Source organism: Molothrus ater, chromosome 2 (genome assembly GCF_012460135.2).
Source record: "Molothrus ater isolate BHLD 08-10-18 breed brown headed cowbird chromosome 2, BPBGC_Mater_1.1, whole genome shotgun sequence".
NCBI lineage: Eukaryota > Metazoa > Chordata > Aves > Passeriformes > Icteridae > Molothrus > Molothrus ater.
The window spans coordinates 63332065-63357435 of record NC_050479.2 but is presented as its reverse complement, the minus strand read 5'-3'; the positions used below and the strand labels follow the sequence as shown (position 1 = coordinate 63357435).

The following is a 25371-nucleotide window of genomic DNA, read 5'->3' as shown; positions in this document are numbered from 1 at the left end:
CATCCAGCATTTAGAAGTAAATATATTCTTAGGTATATATGATCATGCTCAAGGCAATATTCTAGGCAAATGGATGCAAACATATGAGAAAAAAGGGATCAGTATTGGACCAAAAGAGTTAGGAGAGACCAAGGTAGAAAGGAACCACAAACTTAGGTTAACAAAAGGAACAAAAAAAAAAGAGAGAAGACAGAACTCAAGAGAAGGAGAGATCTTTAACAGGTATAACAAGAAAATATTACCAGAGGGAGAAAGAAAATAAGTTGACCTTTTAAAAATTACTGAACAGAAAAAGAAATTTCACCTTTTAGTAAGTCAGACTTTACCAGTACGCAACTTTGTAAGTCTACCCCATATTTTGCAAGTGAGCCATGTAGGACTCAGTTGTTAAAATAAAGACTAATGCTGTATTTTATTAAATTTTTATGTCTTTAATATGGATTTTATACTCTTCACATTTAATTTTACATTTCTACAAACATTTTTAAGTTACAATTACATTGGGAAACCAACACATTGTATATGAAGGCAGAAGAACAATATTTTTTGACTACTCAAACCATAAAAAAATCAGTGAGTGCCATAGTCTTCTTTTTCTATGTCTTCATTACAATACTATCAGTCAAGAAAATACTGGTATCAGCATCAAAGGAAGAGCCAGCAATCTTCCACATCACAAGTTAGGACAATATTTTCAACATGGAAAGTAGGATTGTCAGAGAGGTAGCAAGTGAAAAGCTTCAGAAAGGGTGGCAGCTGTAAAGAGTCAGAAAAAAAATAAAAAAAACAGGAAAGATAAGATAACAAGATGAAAAGGACAGGAAAAAACAATACACAGGAAATGGCAACAGCAACAATTGTGTTTATTCATATTAGAAACAGTAAAAGAACACTGACAGAAAAGTTGAGGAATAAGGCAGCCATTCTTAGAGAGGTCTAATGACAAGATCTACAGTGGTATGCCATGCTCAGTTATTTCTCAATGAAGGTGACAGGCCAGTCACTTAACTTTTAGTTTGAACTTTTAGTCAGTTCAGAGCAGGATTACTGTGAATTCAGCAAACTAAAATGGGCACCTCCAGAGGGCGATTCATCCCATCCTAAGATCTGAATCTTAGACTCTGAATCACGTATTTGAAATGTAATCAATGTTCACTAGGTATTTATGAAGCTAGCATTTTATCTTCAAGATGAATATTTATGGATAATAACATCTGGATTAAAATAATAAGTGATTCAGCATATTTTCAACTTCCTTTAATGTGAACAAAGAAAATTTACTAATGACTTTCATCTGCACAGAACATGTAATAGGTTTGTGCTGCAAAATATTTTTTACTACCAAACAATACTTGTGTGAACTACACTGAGCACAAAAATGAAATCTGACCCCATAAAAGGAAGTTTGCTTTTCTGTTAGAACTAATTATATACTCCTGGGCTTTAAGTTTATCTGCTGTAAATAAAAAATTAGGCTTAATATCACTGGGATTCTCTATTCCAATATTTAAGACACAATTAATTAAATATCACATTTAACTGATACTTAAAATAGCATAGCTGATATTTCAGTAATTTGTTACTAAAGACAGTAAATACTGCTGTGAAAAAATGCTGAAATCCAATGTCATGGTCATGGAGACATATTATAATGGTTATTTTAAACTAACTATACTTAAATAAAAGAGTCATGGGTGAAGGGCCGGCTTTAAAGTTGGTATACAGCCCAGTCTGTGGAGAAAACTTCATTGTGGAACTGGTCTGTGGAAACAACCTCTTCATACCACCTTCACCAGCTTGCCAGGCCAGATGCAAAGCCAAGACTGTGTGCTTACAGAACAGCAGTACCAAAGCATAAATAATCAGAGAATGGGATGGGAAAGTGAGCTTTCCTCCTGGGCAGTGATCTGGGGGCTGGAAGACACCAAAGGGTGTCAGCTCACCGTTGGCACTTCCTTGTCCATATGGAAAGTCTGAGAGACATAGTCCTGGGACTGGAGTGGTCTTCCACTAATAACTATTTCAGAATACAGTCATCTTGATACTGCCTATTACATGAGGACAACACAGAGTTGCCAGTTACAATGCAATTAAAAGACATCTTTAGAATCTAAATATACTTGAAATTGGATTTTGTACTGAACAATTTATATGACCTAAACCATTTTAGAATCACAAAACATTAAATAATGTAACATCAATGCAAAACAATATAACAGCAAGGGCTTAACCATAAAACAGACCAAAAAGTCTCTTATTTAGAACTTCTAAAATTTTATCTGCATTTAATTTCATTTTTTTTAGAACGAAGAGTACAGTTATGTTAGTTTTTCTGTATTCATATCTTTACTGGGTGCCCTTAAAAACTGCTGCCCAGTGACACAGACATGGCATAGGAATGGGAACCCTATCACACAGCAATTTATAGCATAGTTCTGATGCTGACCTATCTCTATCAGCAGAAATTAATACACTACATTCCAAAAAGTAGATGCTACCATTCCAAAATAAATTGTGAAGTGGCACCATAAGGCCTCTCCCTGCCCCACCCATTTTCACTCTCTGTCCCCTTTTAGACGGGGTGTTATTCTGCCATATATCAGCTCAGGGCTCAGTTACACTGAAGTGTTGCTCAGGTGAACAGTTAAAATGTTTTATGCTTACCATTGAGTGAATGTACAAAAATGGGAGATCCTTATCTCTGTCATTAAATGGTTCTTTGCATGGTAATTAATGAAGACCAGTTATAGTCACTATTAATATTTGTAAATTGCTGAGTTTAAAAAGTATAACATTTCCCTAAACATATACTCTTGGTATAGTACTATATACACTTATGTGAATCATGCAGAAACCAAGCACATTCATAAACAGATTACTGAATGAAACTTTTTTTTGCAATTTCCTAATTTATTTTATTTTATTACAGCTTACAGATGAAATCCACACTGGTGTCTAACCTGTAATGAGTGCCAATGTAAGTAACCCATTGTTCTACAGCTACATTTGGTTATGAATTGATTGACTTTGCTTAATCCTACTGAGTAACAGCTAATAAGCAGGTTTTCTTTTCAATTTCAGTATTATTACAATTAGGTTTTACACAGAAATTCTGACACTCTTTACTGTTACTGCATGCCTGCTTTTGCCTTTTCCCAAATGCTAGTGACTAGAATTAACAGAAACATATATTTTAAAAATGGTTTTGATTTTCTTCATGTCTACAAGTGGGGTTTTTAAGACTAACTTGGGAAGACAAACATTGGGGTAGTCATCATTTCAGCATGAATTTTCTGATTCAGGTTGGCCCTGAAAGTCAATTTAAAGCCTTCCTTAGAAGTGACTGTGCTAAAATAAAAATGCACAGGTAGTAAAGTACAGCTCAGAACAGCAGTTAGAAAACTGAAGTCTCACTCTGTTTTCCATGTAAGCACAAAGCATAACATATCTGAGCACTATATAAAAAATATTACTGGAAATACTCACCTGACTCCTCTCTTTCATCCTATTATTTCTCCTACGCTTATTAAGTTTTTTTCATCTTTCCTTTTGTAAAGGAGAATAAGTTCCTTCTCCCCATTTCTGTTTCTTCCTTTGCTTTTTCCTGCTCACCTGCACAGTTTCTGGAATTCCAGAATTTAAAAGAGCTATGGATCCAATCCTGGGGTTAAATACCAAATTGTGAAAGTTGTAGCATGGATGAAGATCAATAACTTAAATTCAAGTGTTTGTGTTCTCTTACTTCCAGCAAAGATATAAAAACACTGGAATAAAGTTCAGCAATGAATCTATTTAGATAACTGTAACCTTTGGATGAGATCATCATTCTGTAAAGAGCTATGCTCATACAGCAAAACATAACAATTTCTATAAATTTGAATAATATCATTATCTCTGCTACCTTCTTCTCATGTTTAGCTGTTATGAGAAGGGCATGTCCATTTCTCTCCTTTAGTGCCATTCTAAATGATGCACACAATGCTTCAACAAATTAAATGATTAATATCTTTAAATATTTATAACCACCTTATTATTAGATATTTAGGAGATAAAAATAGCGAGAGCTAAGACTACCATCTTGTACACAAATATAAGTATTTTCTATCCTGTAACAATTAATAAACAACATTTATTACCTGCATCCATGACATAGATTTTTAAATGCCAGGTCTTGTAAACACAAAATCCATCTGTATAGTATTTTTTCAAAAAGCTTAATAGCCATAATATCAAATGTTGTTTCACACACAGTATCAACATTTGATGTTTCATTGACACAGTAACAGGAAGCCAGCTCAGTGTAAGTTACTTTGTAGAAGAAAGTGCCAGAACTTCAAGGTGTAACTTCTCAGGAATCATGAACTCCGGCAGTCTTTAAAGATAAAATGACATATGACAAACAGTAAAAGTAAAGCAAATTTTAGGGACCAATGTTGACTAACTAAAATAATGATCTCTATATCCAGTATCCGATCAAGAGAGAAACACAAAAATAGTTTCCTTTTAAAATAACGTACCCTCTTAGAAAAAAAAACCAAACCAACCAACACCCCCCACCCCAAAAGTGCTTTTTTTTTTACTATTGTTATGGTGATCTTGGTACATAATCTATTTGTATAGTCATGTGCTGACAGGATTATTAATTACTGAGTTCCAAGCTTGAGCAGAAATCATGTATCTTGTTAGCTAAGTTTAGTCATAGACATAAGTGTGCAATCATAATCAATATTGAGAAGGAAAACTGTTAAATAAAAGCTGAAGGCTTATGAAAAGATCAGTGCCAAAAAAAACCCACTCCATTTAAAAAGACCTTTTCATTTAAGGGGGTGTTCTATGACATTACTTTCAGTCTTTCTGCAGACTCTTTAGTCTTCATAAACAACTTTTTAGGGATTTGTGGAATAATAATTATGAAAAGCAATCCCACTGTCCATAAACTTCAATTTAACACCAGTAGGTGTAATAATCCAGTGGATTAATTTATTGTTAGAAAGATCATAGATCTCAGAAAAATGCAAATCAAAGAGACCAGGCTTTAGAAATCCAAGACTTTTTTCCTGACATTTAGTAAGACAAACATTATCTAAAAGGCATAACTCATCATGTGGAAAAACTCCATCACATTCTTATGAGTTAAATAGGAAGGGAGAAAAGGAATAAATGAATCAGCAGATTTCGAATGATGGGACATATCCCACTTGGAGAAGATGCCAGCTGTACATTGTAAAGGAGAGAAGAATTACCATTGTGCAGCCAGCTTTCCACAGCAGCTCATTTGAATCCTTTTGTATTCACTGGTGAGACCATGCTGCCAATACTGTGCTCCTTGCTACAAGGACATGGATGTGCTGGAGCATCAGAGAAGGGCAATGGAGCTGGGGAAGGGTCTGGGTCTCAAGTCCTATGGGGAGCAGCTGAGGGAGCTGAGGTTGTTTAGTCTGGAGAAAAGGAGGTTCAGGGGAGACATTATCACTCTGTACAACTGCCTGAAAGGAGAGTGGAGCCAGCTGGGGGTCAGTCTCTTCTCCCAGGTAGTAAGCAGTGACAGGATAAGAGGAAATGGCCTCAAGTTGTTCCAGAGAAGGTTTAGATTGGATATTAGGAAACATTTCTTCACTGAGGGGGTTGTTAAGCACTAGAGCAGGCTGTCCAGGGCATTTAAAAGACACGTGAATACAGATAGCACTTAGGGACACAGTTTAGTGGTGGACTTTTACTGTTAGGTTTATAGTTGACTTGATGATCTTAAGGGCCTTTTCCAATCTAAATAATTCTATTTTGTGATTCCTTTGTCCATCTACATCTGCATTGCAGAACTCCGCAGATAGGAGGCTGAAGAAAGTATAGTGGGACAGAAGACTAGCTTTAGATGTAAAAGATTCATAGGACCATTTGTACCTTTGCATGTAATTGTTCCTGGTGTAAGCAGGAAAGTAGGTTTTCCCCTTAAAAGGGTCATGAGCAGAAACTGGAGAAGAAGCTGAGATTCCAGAAGACAGGTAAGGGTGTAGCTAGGACAAGTGTGGCATGAGCTAGAGTCAGACAGAGAGCTGTAGCCATGTTCTCTAGTAATGTGGCTTTCAACTGACCCGAGTGTATTTATCCAACTGTGATCTTTCCAACTCTTATTGAAACCCCTTCTTTGATACCTATTCCAAATTCTTCATTCTTATGCACTTATCCTCAGACCTAACAATACACCCCATCACTGCTTCTATGCCCATATGCCTTGCCTTCTATGCCCATATGCCTTGGAGTCATAAATTCCTCTCTCCTGTTGCTCACAGGTAAATTCAGGAAAGCACCTTTTCCCACAGTATAGCAGAAGTCACTCTCTCCTTCCTTACAAGTTGCTTTCTGATACAAGGCAAAGATTCCCCTCAATCTCATATTCAGCTTGTAGCTCAAGCCTGACCAAAGACAACAGCAGAATCATGTAAGCTAGCAACAGGTATTTAGCGAGATAATATAAAAACAAGCACAGCCCTCCTTATTTCCACATTTGTATCAAAAGACATGAGTAAGAAAAACAGAACATAAAAAGGTTAAACAGAGCACCTGTCAACGTGCTTTATCCTTTTAAAAAAGTTATTGGCAGTATTTGTTTCTAGTATCTTGTTTAAATTTCACACAATACATTACAGTGATTTTAGATCAGACAAATTATTTCTTTAAGATATTTTTTTAAGATATTTTTACTACTTGAATACAGCTTATAGTTTAGTGTACCTCAAATTTGACACCACCACAATTCCTAACAAAAATACGCACAGAAGGTTGGAAAAGCTAACATCTCTGCAAATTACTTATGGATGTGCTTGTATGGTACTCAGGGGAAGTAAACTCTGTCAAGGGCAACTAAAAGCACTGATAATATAAATATTTTATGATGCTGGAAAATTTTCAATAGTAAGAAAAAAGTAATAAGACACATGACATGAGGTCAAAGAAGCTTTTTACAATGTAAAATTATCATTCAGGGAAATAAAAGAAGTTGGTCAAATACAATTGGGATTTTGAAAAAGTAACAAATGGGTAATAAGACATGCTAATAATTGTAAGGAAAGTTTATGCCCATTAATAATGACAGAATGGAAAATTCTAAAATCTGTTTTTCTGGCAATGAGAAATTAGGCTTTAATTCAAAGAAAGATATATATTGTAGTAGAGGAGTTGACAAGTTTGTTTTTGTCAGATGAGGACCCAAGACTTGAAAAATCATACTTACTTACCAGAAAATGAAATCTACTAGTTGGGAATATATATGAAAAACAGGACCATTGAAGAATTTCAGGGATACTCAAGGACAATACAATGATTCAGAACCCTATACTTCTGTTACTGGGGAAGGCATGATGGGGACAGAAGGATTAATGCTGCCAGACTACTTTTCCTGGCTCCTTTTTGGGCACCCTTTGCTTTTTGTGAAGAGAAACACAACGTACCTAAAACTGAGAAGGTAGGGAGTGCTCTCTACTTTTTCATACACTCCAGAACATCAGTTCCCACTTTGTTTTGAGCAACAGATCATTATCAGCCCTCAGCAATTTTCAAAAGCCACCACACACCCATCTTATCAAACGTTTAATTGGAAACACTATTTAAAGCACAGTTATGGTTTAGCCAAACAGATGTTCAATTCACCATAGCCTTGGAGTCCACTAGGGATTTGCAGACAACAGCTTGGAAACCATTCCAGCTGTTGCAAAGGTACAATGATATCTTCTATTCCATCCCTCCCCCCAGACCTTCTGGTTGCTGCATGAAATATTTCTGCTTTTTTATCTGATTTCCCCTGGAATTAATTTTAGGGCCTGCAACTGCATTTAGCTTCTGAAGTAGCAGCAAACTGGTATTTGCCATTGCCCACAGGTTAGTGAATGGTAGAAGTAAAACTGATCTGCACATCCATAAAATTGGTACAGCTAGAAAAAGGAACAGTAAAAAAACATCTACAGATTTAAGAAAATGGGAATAGTATACGCTTGATTCATGTGTAAAAATTTATCATCAATCAATGAGGACAACAAACTTATTTACAGATCCAGATCAATTTTAAGAAATATAATAGAAGCTGCTAAAAATCCATGCAAACACCAGTAAAATATCTTGAGAGCCCTGGCTACTCAGAGCAGCAGCAAGACATTACCTATCACTTTAACAGTGATATTCCAGCCCTGTAGCAGGCAGGAACTCCAAGTTCAAATCACGTACTTTAAGCTCTTTGGTGTCATAAAACTCTGAGAAAACAGGGAGAAAGAATCTTCTCTTCATTTTGCAGCCCCTGCTGTTAAAAAGAACAGCTACAAGTCCCTGCCTTCCTAAGTGGCAGGACTGGTCACAGCCTCCTGAGCTCATGGTTTATGGGCTGATGGCTGCTGTAATCCAACAGCCACTGCCTCTCTCTGATGATGGATTCAGCTGAACAGTGGGGTCAGCGATATCTGGCCACTGTGACAGACACGGCTCCTGGATCACCACAGGTCCTGCTGTGAGATGCTTCTGCAGCTCTTCAGGGTCAGCATTAGGTCTGCCTCCAACTGTGAATATTTTCCTTTTATCATCTGCAATATTTACAATTGCACCTTTCCAGACTGTTTAGGAACAGATGGACCAGCAAAGGTACCAGTACAAATCTCCATGAGGGGGTAGTGTTAAAACTGCCCATTAGTCTCTATACTGTTCCTTATCTTCTAACCCTTTACTAATCCACTAAAATTTTAAGCGATTCCCTACTTCTTTTTGTTAACAGTCTTCAGTTACAGAACTTCTAAAAACTTTTGGGTCACTTTTTCCTGTGCATCTGGAAATGACTCTTTCAAATAACTAGCAAAACTCTAAGACAAAACTACTTGTACAACAGGCATGATGGTTGCTATTACACCTATCCATGTTCCTATAAACAGTATGCTACATCACAATCACTGGCATTTTGTCTGTCATGGTAGCCTCACTTTTTAGTCCATTAGTCCATGACCATCCCTAAAACCCTTTTCAAAACTAGGGTCACATTTGTTACTTTCCATTCCTCTGTTATCAAGGCTAATTTAAATACCAGATTATACAAAACAGTTCATGGTTTGCTCACCAATTTAATTTCTGAATTGTTCTAGGGCTACTGAATGAAAAGCATGTTATTGGGTAATTTATTAATGTGTATTCAATCAATTTCTTAAAAAACCTTTTATTGAGATACCAAATCTGAACTACTATAAAGACAACTCCTATTTGGGGATGTCCCTAATCATCCTGTCATAAACCTTGCCAGCACAATGAGTTCAATTTCTTTCAATTTCTTTTTGTAATGGCTTTGTCTTTCTCCTTAACCACAACTATCTATTAACCTCACCTCTCATCTAGCAAAATTTACACTGGAAAAATGTGGGGTTTGGCTTTTAGAATTTTAGCCCATTGCATTTCAAAATCTTTTTGTTCTGCCTGATACTAGGTCTACACTTGCCAGAATTGTGCTCTTTTCTGCTTTGCTTGCTTGGATGTTGCTTTTTTAAAAATCTCTATTTATTTCTAGCTTCTTTTACTGCTGAATTATGTTGGAAAAGACTTATTTAATTGGGTTAGAATCAGAAAACAATGCCCCTGTGTATTTTGAATATTTATTTAAACTGTGTCTTCATTAGTATACAATTTTTTTTTTAAACAAGACTGGACTTTTAAAAAATTTTATCATAAGCTTTTTTCTCCGACAAGTACAACAAACTTGAGTATGATGTCTCACTACTGATTGGTTCTTCCACAGTCACTTGTTGCATGTTGATCTAGACTAAATCAAGGGCTGTCTTTCTCCTTCTGGATTCTCTATCTTGTTTGCTCAAAAATTAGTGCTCAATGATATCTAAATAGCAGCCTGTGCATGATGGCCTAATGAGGCCTAACATTCAGTTTATCCAGTCTATACATATATAACCAAGAACTGTTGCTAGGATCAAGCTTTTGGGTTGTACAGACTCCCCAGGCTCCCACAGTATTTCACAGCAATTTCACCTCCATCCCTCCAACTAGCCGAGCTCTTACTAAAGTTCTCCTACTCAGCCATAGAACCATACAGAACTACAATTTGTGGTTTATTCTGATAAAATTAGACTATTGGGCTATATTTTCTTTGGTACATACTGCACCATTTGTCTGCACAGTCCAATCTACTCCAATCTACCATCTCTGTAATCAGCCAGGCACTCAACATTCCATCATCTCTGTACAATCTAAACACTGACATTTCAGGGTGCCTTTAAAAGAAAGGGTTACGTGCAGACCCACTTACAGAAAGAGGGTGACATACCTGGGGAATTCCCAATTGCATTAATCCTTACCACTTCGCTGAAGGCTCATTACTTTTGAAGCACAATGGAAGCAGAGCATTATGAGATAGGGACATACCAAGATACCAAATAAAAACCAGTGTAGGTTCCTTCCCAACAGAGACCAAATGGCACTTGAAAAAAGGACTGATGAATGGCACAATTATGGTTATTAAAGATTTCTGTACCATAAGATGCTGTGTCAGGAATGAAATGAAGTTTGCTACAAAAGTAAGAAGACCTTCTGCATACACTGCAGACCATTGTGATATTTGCATTTACTTCCTTATACGGGGAGGGGAGGGAGAGGGAGAGGGAGAGGAGAGCTTTCAGGACACAATGGCAGTAGCTATAGACTTGAGTTTGACAGCTGAGAAGGCCTCTGGGGCTAGCATTTTTTTCTATCAGCTGCAACTCACTCATTTTCCTTTTGTGAGGCCTCTGGTTGGAGCACCTTCTTTCTGCATTAAATTATGATGTGGCATTAGGGACAACAGAATCCAACAGCTATGCTGCAGCATCCAGTGTATATTCATTATTATTTATCTGTAATACCATCAGTCTTGGAAGACCTCACCATGGGCCACTTTGTATTACACTGGGCCATGAATAAACACACAACAAAATATAGATATGCTTAAATTCTACATAAAGAGGCAACAGAAGGGTTATGGCAGAGTCCAAATGCAATGACACAGTACTACTGTGATAGCCATTGGCACCTATATATCTGCAGTATAACTGTTGTCTAGTTGGACTGCTTAAAGCTTCACAGTGCATAAAACTTTCAAGAAAAAATTAGAGGGAAGATAATGAACACTTCTGTTTATGAAGAAGTCAACCAGTACATGAGAGGCAGCTGAGGAGAAAATATTCAGTGTGGTCTGAAAATTCAATGATTGAATGAAGGAAGTTGGCATCATATGTTGATCAAAACCAGACTCAACCTCTTGGTACTGAAGGAGAGGTATCAGGTAGAAGTAGTCCTGATAAGCCTTGAAAATAAAGACAGATAGCTTATATTTATTGCTTTAAAATGAAGCAGGAAATTGAAAATAGCAAAGGAGTAGGTTTGGAAAATGGTATTTACAGTAGAGCAGCACTTTGACAGCTAATGAGCAAGGCAAGGCTGCATTTTGTCAAGGCAAAGTAAAAGATTTTCTAATAAAGACTTGATCGATGAAAAACCTGTTGACAGAGAATAATGATCATCTTTATGGATTGGGAAAAGATTCCTAAAATGCAGGTTTGCACTAGATTTTATGATAAAACAAATGACAGCATGATGGTGTCATTCATGAAGGGTTCAGAGAAGTTTTGTGAAGGCATCAACCTAGACTAAAAAAAACTAACTAACTAAAGAGTAATAGTTCTAACTGCAAATAAGGAACTGAGGGCATTGCTGAAGAAAATGTTTATGCATTAATTCTGCTTAGGATTGGAAAAGAAAAGGTATTTGAAACACATAAAACATTGTTTTTCCTATAAATACTGTGAAATAAGAAAATTCTTTCATGTCACTTTTATTCCTAACTTGTTACAGCTATCTATGCTACCATGTTTTGACTTTCAAAGGGTTGAAGAAAAACAATGTTCCTGATGTTACAATGTGAGGAGTGCCTCATTCGATACAAATAAAGACATGCTACATTTAGGACAGTCACCATACAAGCAGAGTGCAAACAGCAGTAGGGGAAGAGATCTCAAAGACTTACTATTAACATGCTGAATGTGCAGGCACATTCCTTTGCTCTTCCTTCTCAGTGCACAGAAGGAAGCTTACTCTGTTGCTGTAGTTTGGCATCCCAGCTCTTGAGGTATTCTCAAGAGCTGACAAAGTGTAGCTGTGCAGCAAATGCCCACCCCCTACATTCCAAAACATCATCTCCTTCTCTTGATATCTGTTTCCTTGCTTTGGTCCTTGTTTCAGTCATTTATAGCATCATGGCATGAGTTAAATGAAAGAGACCATCAGATCAGGTACTTAACAGCAGGGCTAAGCAGCAGTGAGTATTGGAGAGCTGGTTACAGCAGGAGATAATTCAGAGTTTCTTCTCTTCCAAACATTAGTAGCAGTGCTGCTGCAGGCAGAACAGAGCTATGCCCCACCATTATCTCCCTCAAAGTACTGGAACGTTGCAATCACAGGAAGGGGAAGCAGTCACACCCAGGTGATCTGCCTCTCAGTGGTGATGAGAGAAAAAATCAGACAGAGATGAAAGATGCAGAGGATTCCCCATACCCACTCACTGGCATGTCACTTTCCTTCCTTTCCTCCTCTGAAATTAGATCTGTTCTGAGGCCCTTCTGATGTAGAGGCTCAGCTAGAAGGCTGTGTTTAGGGGTTTTTTGCAATCACCTAATCTAATTCTGCTTTCCTTTCTTTCACCCAACTTACTGCAAGTAAAATATATATATGGCCAGTAGGATTAAAGGTGAAAATGGCAAACATTTAGGTCTACACATTTTAAAAAGAAAATACACTGATCAGGATTCTTTATGCAAAATGAAACATTCAGTGTTCTGAAACATTTCAGTTTCTGAAATGAAATCATGATTTCGTTTCATACTGAAAAATCTCAATTTCATTTTATATTGCAAAATCTCAAAAGAATAAATGTTCAGGTTTTTAAATGAGAACTCTGAAAATACCCATCCTGTAATTAACATAATAAAATTGTGGTTTGAGTGCTGTTGAAGGTGATACATTTCAAAATCATTAAGTTTTGTGTTTGAACATGAAATTATGGCTTCTGCTTGGCACTAATTTTATATAGCAACCCATTGTCTTCTCTTCTTAATTGTAACTGTCATCCTGAATCCCCAACTCATACTGTAATTCACAAGTAGTCACTGAGTCTTCTTTAACACTTCGAAGTTCTTCTACTCCTCTCCAGCAGAAGAAAACCAAAAACTTTAAGAAAAGCATTTACTGAAAATCTTAAACTTAAATCTATCATATATTCCGGGCAATGAAAAATACCAGTAGTATTTTTATAGTAGTAGCTATTTTTCTTTGGTCTTGCTCTTTCTTCAAATTACTTTCATTTCATGCTGCTCTTGTGCCAAGCAATAAAAATAATCCTCTGTTCCTTAACCTTTACTCATCAATTATTATCTGTGTCCTTGCTTCATAAGAAAGAATCTCTAATTGTCCCTACACACAATTCCTCCAGACCTTTACAGCCCCTCGGTAATTATCCACAAATTCAGTAACATTTCCAGTTCTTCCTTTTTTTTTTTTTTTTTTGGATTAAGACACAGCTGAAAACATCCTTGAATTTAAATACCAGAAAGGAAATACAGCATCATAAAAAAGGGCACAGAGTTTACAATGCCCCTTTTGTTATACAGGGAAAGCACCTACATGTAGTTTTTGCTCATTTGTATATAAAAACAGGAGTCAAAGCAATGACTGTACCCATAACTACAGGAAAAGAACTTCCTCCTTAACCCAAGCATAGATATTTATAGCTATTTTTGGGCGAATCCACTGACATATGATATGGGTAATATGTAGTCCCTGCCTAAGACTATAGCTAATCAGCATGTATGATCAAATTCACTCATAATGCCAGCTCAGTTTAATTTAACCAAAGTACACTGACACAAATATAAGTGTATATTTATTAACATTTCAGTATTCAACCCAGCAAGACAATTACGTTAGTAAATCAGTTTGCAATATCTGTACAAATATTAGTGGTATAAACAGGTTTTATAGATCTATAAATTTCAAAAAGTTTATCCATCAAAACACAGAGCAAGTCAGAGACACACCATTCTGAAAATAAAGAAAACAAACAACTCTCAACTCCCTACCTAATTGCAGTAGGGAAGAACTTCAGGGTCCCATGGTGAATTACCTCAGAATAATAAGATCCTTAATGGGTATACTCTATATATTTTCTAAAAAGAATTGAAGTAATTTGACATAAGTCAAACCTCTTGATTCACATTTTTATCACTATTAGTTTCCCAACATCAGTAAAGACTAACTATTGAAAAAGTCAATCATTTTAATGTACTTACAGCTGAATTTTCTCATCATGTGACCAACTATCCACAAAGCCTCAGTGCCATTAAGAAGTTTTGAGGAATATAGTATTTGGTACTGCCAAAAAAAACATAATTAAAAGAATGTATGTAAATTATACTAATTTTCTAATTAGAAATGTTTTATGGTTAATTCACATCTAAAGTACAAGAGGGGGAAAAGCAGGACTTACATTATCCCAACAGGCAGGTTCCAGTACAATCAATGAGACAGTGACAGAATGCACAGTAAGGAGTCACAGTAGGGTCCTGATCTTGCAACTGAACTCTCACAAAAAGAACCCCGCACTACTGCAGAATCTCCTGAATTTCAATAGGGCCCTACCCACACATAATCAATTACAGAGTCTGCCTATGTGGGAGTAACAACAGCGAGAACAGGACCTGTTCTTCCACACACCTGCAAAAATACCAAGATTAAAAAAAAAATAAAATTAGTAACATGCAGCAAAACCTACTGATAGCCTGTTTTATTACAGCATTTAGCACATAATAAAGGAGTTCCATACATCTTTAAGTTGCATATTTTTAATAGGAATTTTTAGCTCCTTCTTTAAAGAATGTTGGCTTAAAATTGCATATGAATTTTACATGTAGTGACAGCACATTATGGAAGCTTTTACTGATATTAATTGAAATATAATTTTTTAATTATCACTTTCTAAAAATTAATTATGCTAGTTTCCTTGGTCTATTGTGCAAGTCACTTTTTAGTGCTTCAACCCTCTTAAAGTCTGTCCCACAACATCCATTTTAGGGATGCAGCATAGGTCTGTGAATTTATTGAGGTCTTCATGACTGTGAAAGTATCTGACCACATACAGTAGCATCCATGACTGAAGTCTTCAAAAATACATAATGAAAAGCAGTTTAGAATTAGTAATTTTTAGACCAAAAAGTGGTATCTTTTTAAAACAAAAAATCCTTATGAAAAACTTTATTAAGTTTAGGGACTTTGTGAACACCATTTAAAACACAGGAAGCACACAACATAGTTAAACAACACACCACCACTTTGCTGTTCACACAAAACTTGACATCCATTATTTGACCTTACTCTTCTTATTAAAAACACATCTAGGTTGATCTTTAAAAGGAAAATGTTATAAATTACAATATGTTTATATGTTATAACCATTTAAAAAACAGATAGCCATAGGTTCCATTAAGTAATATTTAACTGGTGATACTAGGCAAGACTACTGGTGATAAAGGTTTTAAGAACAAACAGGTCCTAGAAACATGCAAAAAAACATTTCTTCATTCCTTTAATACAGATAGCTCTGAAGAAGAAACAACAATACTTAAAAACAAATAAACAAAAAAGCTGGGACCAAATGAAAGGATTTGAGAATCTGACAACCCAAAAGTTACATAAAATTGAATGCAGTTTGTTCAAGGGGTTTTTTTGTAATGACTAATTGTTCTCTTCTTAGCTTTGATTTTGTGAAAAAAAACCCATGTAAATTAGCAGAAAATGGAAAAGAGTATCACAAGCTTTTGTTCCTTGTTGCGAGGTTGATGGTTTTCAACTGGGCAAACAAAATTTGACATTTGAAGACAGTTACCTTATGATACTGAACTGGAAGTGTTTCTTCTCATGTTACTTCTTTCAAATTTTACATTTCATATGCATGACTCTTGGGCTTGTTATTCTGAGAAATTCAACCGCTTTTAAATATGCTACAGCACTAAATTTTGTTTAAAGAGTGTTGTATCTTGACCCCTGTCTAACACAACACAGAAAATTTTAAAATATCAGGCATATGCCAAGTTAGTGTGCCTACCTGAGCCTGTACAGTGAGTGACCCAGCACCTCTGGCAATTGTAATCTGCCCATTTCTCACTGACTCAGATGAATGGGCAGACAAGACCTTTCAGAATGATTTTGGTGACAAAATCACACAGCTGTGATTTTGCATTTCTCAAGTTGCAATGTAGTGTGGTAACTTGATGAAGCCTGACCCTAATACTGTTTTCTCTCTCTGTATCTAGCTCCACATCTTTCTTCACAAATGAAGTATATTGGAATACAATGCATATTTTCTGCACTGTTCCAAAAGAGTAGGTTGTAGGATGGGTCAGGGACACATAGCTGCAGTCTAAATTACAGTCAGTTTCTGGAGAGACCTGAAAACACAGTTTTACAATTTTGACAGCCTAAGAAATAGCTCAGAGCTAACATACAAACAGCCAAAGAAATTAAATACTGAAGCTGTCTCAACAGTTCCCTTCTCTGACATGGACAAGAAAAACATTTTTCTAATTCAGGTATAGAAAACACCATATCATGGAATGATTCACAAGTGTTTTGGAAGACTAGAAGGCCCTGGCAAAACCAAGGCTTTTTCATGACTAGCAGAAATAATGAAGTGTAGTTACCTACCTACATGCTTACAGATACCACCAACACACTTGTACCAAGCTAGCCTGGCTGTTTACCCAGTCTCTTCTAAACAGATTTCTCTAGATTTCAGCTTCTGATGTTTAGGGGAACAGGAAGCAGCTCACATTGTGGCCAGGTCTGAGCTACACGTGTTGAGTGGCAGACCAACCAAGCATGCTGACCTGCAAGGCAACAGGTTGAAGAGAATAGAAAGTTTCTGAGTCCATGCTGCAGCTTTTTCTACCCCAGGGGCACTAATTTGAGTCCCTTCTCTACTCACAGCTGCTAAATTTCATTCAAATTGCAGAAACTTGACTTTGTGACCTCTACCTCTATATCAAATGCAGCTGAAATTAAGCAGTGGATTTGAAAGTTATTAGGAGATAACACAATCCTATAATATATCTTGTTTTGCTCAGAACCTAGGTATGAAAACACTGTAGCATAATCACTGTGATAATAATGATTTTTATGTCACTTACTGTTTTCATTCAGGAGTTACACCACAAAGTCAGATACAACAGAACACAATTGTTACACAGCATAAATGAATGTAGAGACTTTCAATAAAACTGGATTCATTTTGCAATGTGAACAGGGTCCTGAATACAGGTTGCTTCATAAAGGGGATAATTTAACAGAAATACAGTAGTTTTTTTTAACTTACCATGACTACAACTTATTGCCCTTCATGGAGATCCATGCTTCTCTTCCAACTCCATACTGTCTTTCCTTAGGCTTAAAAAAAGTTCAATGATAGACAGCTCAATAAAAGAGCCACATCAAGTCTAATCAGTCTATTCAGTATAATTGTACTTTTGTGGTTTTTTTTTTTTTTTTTGTTAGGTTGGTTATTTTTTGGTTTTTTAGGGGTTTTTTTTAGAATAAGCATAGTGACTTTTAAAGCATCACTTTAAGGTGATCCTGATCTTACTGCCTATATCCTGGTATCCAAAATTAGGTAATAGTTTTTAATAATATGCAAAACCCAGTTCCTTTTCTAGAAATGGCATCGACAATTCTCTGTTTACCCTTTCTATTGATATAGCACTACATTTTTAACTTGTGTATTTCTCACTGAAAAGGCAAACTTGAAATCAGAGGGGTTTATATGTTGCTGGATTACAGGAAGAAGGAAGGAAAAAAATTGAAGAAGTATAATGACCTCTCTAAAACTCCAGTAAAAAAAAGAAGAGAGACAAAGAATAATCAGTGTGGAAAAGTTAATAGAAAACTGAACATTAGAGGAAAGGTTAGCAGGATGCAACAGGTATTAGAAGAGTCAGGGAAGTGAAAGTGATTCAGCCAAATGGGGATGGAACAAAAGAAACAAAGTTACATTCTAAGCAGGGTAATGAAAACAAGCCTTTCAAAACAGTTTGACATTGGCCTACCTCTTCTTCTGTCAAAGTGAAAGAATTGCATCAATTCAAAAAATGCCTCACGAAAACCTTAAAACCATTTAACTTTAAGCATTTGGAGTTACTAAACTCTGCTCAGCTAAGCAACTAAAGAAGGGCTTAAAGCTGGAAATCAATTTACATCCTATTGTTATTTTTCACTAGGTCTGTAGTATCAAAAACACATCCAAAACTGAGCCTCAGCTCCTTACCCTATAAACAGACTCACACTTTGGTGCTATTTGGGATCCAGCCCATTGGTTACCAGATAGGCTAAGTCAATACAAGATGCAAGGGACTAATGTGGGTTCAGACTCTTCTCTCCCACACTCATGCAAGTATTTTTACTTAAGTGCAAGATTAACTGATGAAGAGAATGCAGATAGTTAAATGCTCAAAATTAATTCAAGAATCAGCTCTCTAAAAGAAAACCAAAGAAAAAATGGCTGAGAAGGAACAAAGAAACCGATTGTTGAATCTGTATTAAAAATAAATGACCTCTGGGTTACATATCAATGCACTGTGCCTGAAAACTGCTGCTTCTTTCTGGTTTAAGTATTAAACCTTGTTTTTAAAACATGAAATGGTAAAGAACCTTGGCAGAGGTCAAGCAAGTTTAGTGGTTGATAACAGTACTAAAGTAATTCTTAACACAGGGTGTAGCTCAGATGTTGGCAAAAAGGGCTCAGCATCTCTCTTGGCTATTTAAACACATTTGTGCTTCCAAATCCAGTTTGGTAAACAGCTGAGACAGGGTAAATATCCCATATTCCAAGAGGATAAACTGTGGAAATCATAAGCCGCTAATAGGGTTCTGTCCCTTTTACTCCTTACTCTACAATACAGTTACTAAAAGAAAACAAAAATTGATTTGTTGAGATACCAAAAATGTCTGGGGCATCTCTCAGCATTCTTTGAACTTCTGGTCACTGTGATCCATCTCCTGAGCTATGGATCATTCTGTGCACCATTATTTTAAACTGTCACATACCTGAATTATCAGGAAGTCAACAACAACAGTGAAGAACTATATTCTTACACAAGCAAGCCCCTGCTACCATCCTTTATTTATATCTCTAAAAGAAAGGAAACTCCTCATTTTAAGATCCATGCTTAATAAACCCATACATATAAAAATGATTACCGAGTGATTCTTATAACTAGGATTAAAGACCTGATTAAGGAAAAGAGAAATAGTTCCTCTATATTCAGTCACCTTTTCACAAAACGGCTAAACAAAATAATATTTTGTTCTTCCCAGAATTATGAACACTACTAAAATTTTATAAATGTTGTGAAGTTCAGAGTTCAAAACTTCCTAGAAACTGGGAAAATGAGAAGCAAATTAACATCTTGCATCTTTCAGTCTTAAAAGAAACAAATTGTATGCAAAAGAGCAAACAAACCAATACTAGCTAAAAGCACTTTCAGATTCCCCACTCCTGCAGTCATTTCAGCAGCGTTTCATTTAGTTGCAGGCACTCACATCTGTAAAATTTAAACTTCAGTCTTTCAAACAACTTCATATATTCTGAACTTTACTCTTCTGAGTAGTGCTATTGATAAAAGTATTCATTTGAACAGGACTAAGGCTAAAGAAAGTAATAAAGAAATTAACTAATGAATTCAGTGTATCACTAACAATTATTTTTGAAGTTAAGGACAGCAAGGAATAAAGCAAAGCTTGAAAAATTAACAGCTGAAATATGCGGTGTGGAGGAAAAATTATGTTATGGTCCCAGAAATTACCCCACAAAAACTAACTTCAATACCTATTAAATAAAAGAATCAGTGCTAAACAGGAAAAATACTTGAGCATCCCTAACTTAAAAGTCATGACAACCACACTCTTTTCTCACCATTTGATGAGTCTTCTTTGGTTCAAGATTGAAGTTCATGGCTGCTGTGGAGAAGATCACTTGGCCACTGTTCTGCTGTAAATAATCCATAAATAAAAGAGTGGGCTTCAGTTTTCACAGATACCAAGACAGAACTTTTCATAACCATTAAATTCACAAAAATATTAAAATGTTTAGAAGTTACAGTTAGACCATTTAAGCAAAGCTTTACCACAGAACCTAAGTTTAATACCGACTCCTTATTAAATCCTCAGGGATAGGTTTGTTATTATGAGTCAGGCCTATAGATATGTAGGAGTCAATACTATAAGATGCTAACAAAACATAGAAATCCAACCTTTTGATGATTACACCACTAGTCTTTATGCCATATTGAGTATTTTAGTGGTTTAAAAAAATATAAATTGAAGGTTTGCTCTTGAAAGATCAAGAGGTAAAAAAAAAAAAGCTAGTTTTATTTTTCACATGGAAGTATATAGGAAATCTAATAAAGCATATGCATGTCCTAAGCCAGCACATACTTCTTGCAGTCCTTACAGTCTATAGAAGTATCCTTAGACCAGATTTATTCTGGCAAATTCAAAACTCTGTTTTCATTGTACTGCAGTAAATGCTGTCCACTTCAGTCCTTTCTAGATTACAACTGCTATCATTGCAAGCAGACTAAAATTGCAAAGCAATGAATTCCAAATTTCAGGGTATGTATCAGGGTAAAATAGAGACTGAATGGCTACAGCAGAAAGCAAAATACACATGAAGGAGGATGCCCAACTACAGTTACTAGGTTATTAAACTGAAACTTTAAACTTCAAGTGATATGAAATGTACAGGGGAGGCCTGAAGGGAGGCTTAGATGAACCTATAACAAGGATCTAGAAGGCTGGATGAGCATCAGGGGCAAAGCAGGGCTCAAATTAGAAAAATAAGTAGGAAAAAAAATTCAAATTTCCACTGGCTATATGTCCAGATACAGTACAAACACTGAATACCAAAACAATATGTAGGTGTGCAATTATTATAATCATGTGGGTGTACCTTAGTGCCCCCCAATTGGTCTAAATTACCTAGGAACTTTCCAGATGAAATAGAAAAACATGCAAGAACCCAGGCAAGCCAAATGATCTAACTAAAAAGTTACAGAGTAATGACACAATGCCAGTTTTCATTACAACAAATTCCTCTAATCCTCACAGTTGTAAAATAAATCTTAAAAACACATAGCAAAGTAATTTGTAAAGTAATGCATGCCTGAGCCAGAAGACAGCCTCCAGCTTTCTAACCATCCCTAGCTATGAGTTTCTGTGTCATTTCAGCAGACAAGTGCCTTGCTTTGGTTTTGCCACCTCTCAACTGGATCTAAGCAATCCAGTATATCCAAGCACAAAGCCTGTGCATATAGGGAACTCCAAGTACACGAAGCTGGGGGGGATGTCATCTTAGCAATGTAGGTTATTATAAGCCCTTATTTACACTGATTTTCTCTAGACTTTTAATTTACAAATTTGGGGGCTCAGGATTCTCCAGGGCATAAAACCAGGATTCCTAAAGAAGAGCTTTCTAGGTCTCTAGACTGGATCCAGTTGGCAACAGTTTCCTACTCCTGACATAAGAGCACCTAGGCAAGAAGTGGGAAAAATGCTGAAAGTTCTACAGACAGAACTTTCAGTCTAATGAATGAAACTGCCCAAGAACTAAGGGCCATCAGAAATCTAACTGCACCTTGCTTGAAGAACAAAACATATTACTTCAGCCTTATCTCACTAACATAAAGACATAATGTGTATAGAAGAAAAGGCAGATACAATAAACTGAACACATTCAATTGCACATGCTCCTTCCCTTGGCAAGAAAAGAGCAGATAATATGACAAATGCTGGTCATGTCACTTCTTACTGTATGAGGAGATTCTCTGACAATTTAATGGCACTCTCTGAGGAGAAGGACCTGTAATGCAGGACAGGCACTATGAGGAGGTGTTCAGAATGAGAACTGCATGAAGAAATGATTATAGAAACTGCAGCTTATCTGCAGTTTCTATATCTCCTTCCACAGCAGATAAGACAACCACCACTCTGATGAGTCCAATTTGTTTGGGATGGAAATTTGATCTAAAAGATTTACATTATTTTTGGTGAGGCTCAAAATCCTTTCTTTCCTTCTGTCCTCAGCTGTGTTCCTGCTGTGACTTTTTGGCTTGGCTAGTCACTGAGGAAACACACTGATGATCTTCTCCCAGATGCTACAGCTAAAGAATGCAATAGCCACCTCCTCTTACATGGATTTTTACACTACAGCAATTGCTTTTCTAAATTGTTCTAATATTCTTCTAAATATTCTCAGTTAAATATTTACCCATTCTGATCCACAAATTATTGTAATTGTGCATTATTTAAGAGATATGGATGGAAGGTGTAAACTAAGACTATCACATTAGGTTTAAGCTTTATGCAGTCTTAAGTAATTCTGAGAATAATGATTGTGTAACGTCACTGTTAGCTTTGTAAGTCCGAAACACAAGAGCATAATAATAAAGAGAACTTCTCAGTGTGCTTACACATAATAATATACATTTCAGTCTGTGCAGAACAGGGCCTATGTGCATTACGAATGGAACCTGAGAGCAAGTACTAGATATTAGGGGATGTAAAAATTTCACTTTCATTAAAAATCTTAATGAAATCTTAGGAATGATATCTGAAAGTAGCATCCTGTTCATATAAAAGAATACCATGCATCACAGAAACAGTATATCACAGAATATTGACACACTATTTTCTACATCTTATTTTTATATTAGGGTTGGAAAAATGGGTGGAAAATAATAACTAGAATTATTTTAGGGCAAAACTATACAAAATATAAGTACAGATAAGTGGTATCAGCAAGACCATAATTTTATATTTTTCTTCACTCTTTTCACTGCTATTTCTACTGCAAAGTTTTTTTTTTCACAGGCACATAACCTTCAGGGGAAAAAAAATTAGAAAATATGTACTACTATTCTTTTTCAGTTGAAAGGCATACTTTTCAAAAATTTTGCTCAGAGTAATTTTAATAAAAGAGCAAAGAAGTAAAGATACTGCAAATAATTTATATTTCCTCCTTCTTAATAGAATGGCTTTACGATCTGAAGTTTTGTCATCTAGCTCATTTTCATTGAGAACTTGATTTTAGAAAATTAGGAATCAGTTTCTTTAGCAGCACCAAACTTCAGTTCAGAGGAAAATATAATAATATAAATGCATAATATTTGCTATGTGATTACTTACATGTTGCATTGCACTACTTTTTTCCTTAAGGTGCTCCAGAATTACATACTCTCTGAGCAGCAGCAGTTTTTGTAGCCATGATGGTCTAGGCTTTTTGAGCCCAAAAGCTTGGTGTTTTGTACTGTAGCGGTGGCTAAAAAAAAAGAGAGAGCGAGAGAAATTACCTCTCCCTTTCAAAACTTGTTCTGCTTATATTTTGTCAGTGCAGCTCTATCAGGGAGCAGTGGAATCATGAAAAGCATTAGGCCCTGAGCCTGCTAGCGCTCGTCTGCCAGCAGTCCAACCGAGTTCAAGAGGACTTGCTCACAGACGTGAAGGGAAGATTTTGAAAGTCAGTGGGAGCAGAGCTCCCAGACGCCCATTATGTACTTTTGAAAAATCTTCCCCTAAGTCATGAGAACAACAGTTTGCAGGTCTGAGGCCCCTGCTTTCCTTTCCCTTTCTAAAAAGTGCATCAGATTAGTAAAAAAACCCGAAACCCTGAAGGCAGAAAGCTCGAGGAGCGGCTGGCAGGGATGCGCTGGGTCTCCCAGCCGAGGCAGGGTCTGCGGAGCTCCCAGGGAAGGACCCTTCATGAGGCACAAGTCAAGTGCAGGCAGAGAGTGGCTCGGGTAGCACTGTAGCCTGCCTTCCCCCCGCGGCTTTCGGCAGCTCGCTAACCTCCATCTCGGCTTCCCCATCCCTGAAACGCGGGTGGGAGCAGTAACCCGGCCATCAGGTATGTTACGATCAGTCACAGCTTGGGGCGGAGGGGAGGATGCGGCGTGAAAATGAAAGTTCGCCTTCTCTCCGAGCGCTCCGCGCGCAACCGAGGCGGGAGCGCTGCCCGAGTTGAACCTCGCTGTGTGAAGTTCCTCCGAGAGGGCTTTTTGCCTTTTTTTTTTCTTTTTTTTTTTTTTTTTTTTTTTTTTGTGTGGGGGGGTATTTTAGTTGGTTTGGGGTTTGTTTTGGTTTGGTTTTCTTTTTGGTTTTTTTGGGGTTTTTTTGGTTTTTTTTTTTTTTTTTTGCAATGACCAGTGTAGTCCGCTCCGGGCCCGCTCTGCCCTGGGATGAGCCCACACAGCCCCGCTCCGCCGCTCAGGGGCTGCTCGCAAGCCCGGCCGGGGGGCGCCCCGGGGCGCTGCCGCCCGGAGCCGGTGCGGCGGCAGGAGGGGGATGGGGAGCGGCGGCTGCCAGTCGGGATCGGGATCGGGCCCGCGCGCTGCGGGCAAGAGCCGAGCGCTCCGAACGCTCCTCTGGCTGCGGCGGGGTGCGCGGCCATGGTGGGGGACAAGGGGGGTCAGGCTGCAACCTGAGCGCAGCGGGAGCCGCGGGGGTCCTTGGAGGCGCGGGGGGGCACGGGGGGGGGGAGGCGCTGTTCATATTTTCCTCAGGTCCTCTTGGCGCACATCCCCCTCCCCCAGCCGGGCTTCCTTTCCCTACCTTCCCAAAATCCGCTGTCGTGCCCCCCTATCCACCCCCCTCCCTTCCACCGGCGCCTTTACCTTGACAAGTTCGCGGGGCCAGCGGAGGTCTCGCTCCCCCCCTCTCTCTCTCTCTCTCTCGCTCCCTCTCTCCCACACACATCTCTAACGCGCCACCTCTCCCCCGCGGGCCCGGGCTCCGGGTGACATTTCCCTCTCTCTTTCTCTCTCCCTCCCTCCTTCCCTCTCTTCCCCCCCCACCCCCCCTTTCCCCATTAGCGGCGGTTGGGTCGGGAGCGCGCGGTGAGCGGGGAGGGCGTGGAGCGCGCGCGCGGGCGGTGGGAGCGGGGGGGGGGGGGAGGGGCGGCATTGACAGCGAGCGCCGTGTCCGTGCGGCGCTGCCGCCTCAGCCCCCGCGCGCCCCCCCCCGTTCCCGGCATGCCCCGGGGCGGCGGGGCTGGCGCTAACGAATTTGAATGAAGAGCCCTCCGCTCTTTCGGCGCCATTTTCGAGTGATGCCCGATCGCATCGCTGCTACCGCCGCCGCGGGGGAGGCGCGGGGGCCGCCCGCCCTCCCGCCCCGCGAAACTCACCTCCCTTCCCCTCCGCTACCCCGCTTCCACCCTCGCCGTTGCGCTTCGGAGCGGGTGCCGCCGCCGCCACCGCCGGCACAGGCGGTAAG

At 38.1% G+C, this 25371-nt stretch overlaps 2 long non-coding RNA genes across 10 annotated transcripts in view; one reads left to right on the top strand and one right to left on the bottom strand.

Annotated features, from left to right (window-relative positions):
• LOC118684287 (uncharacterized) overlaps positions 1–25371 on the top strand; it is an 88113-nt gene that overhangs the window by 24787 nt on the left and 37955 nt on the right. For all 3 annotated transcript variants that reach the window (XR_004979810.1, XR_004979811.1, XR_008509170.1), the window contains exon 2: positions 2930–2977. This is a non-coding gene — a long non-coding RNA (uncharacterized LOC118684287). The remainder of the gene's footprint in view (positions 1–2929; positions 2978–25371) is intronic.
• Positions 411–24986, bottom strand: LOC118684270 (uncharacterized). Of its 7 annotated transcripts, none has more exons than XR_004979808.2 (10): positions 24771–24979; positions 23287–23419; positions 20018–20092; positions 17426–17496; positions 16759–16940; positions 14546–14772; positions 14349–14430; positions 14139–14225; positions 1944–4372; positions 411–756 (listed from the first exon to the last, which is right to left on the bottom strand). It is a non-coding gene; the product is annotated as an uncharacterized LOC118684270 (long non-coding RNA). The 7 variants fall into 7 exon arrangements; XR_004979806.2 differs by having other exon boundaries at positions 1944–2048; positions 3487–4372; positions 14139–14430; positions 24771–24978; XR_004979809.2 differs by having other exon boundaries at positions 1944–2048; positions 4137–4372; positions 14139–14430; positions 24771–24977.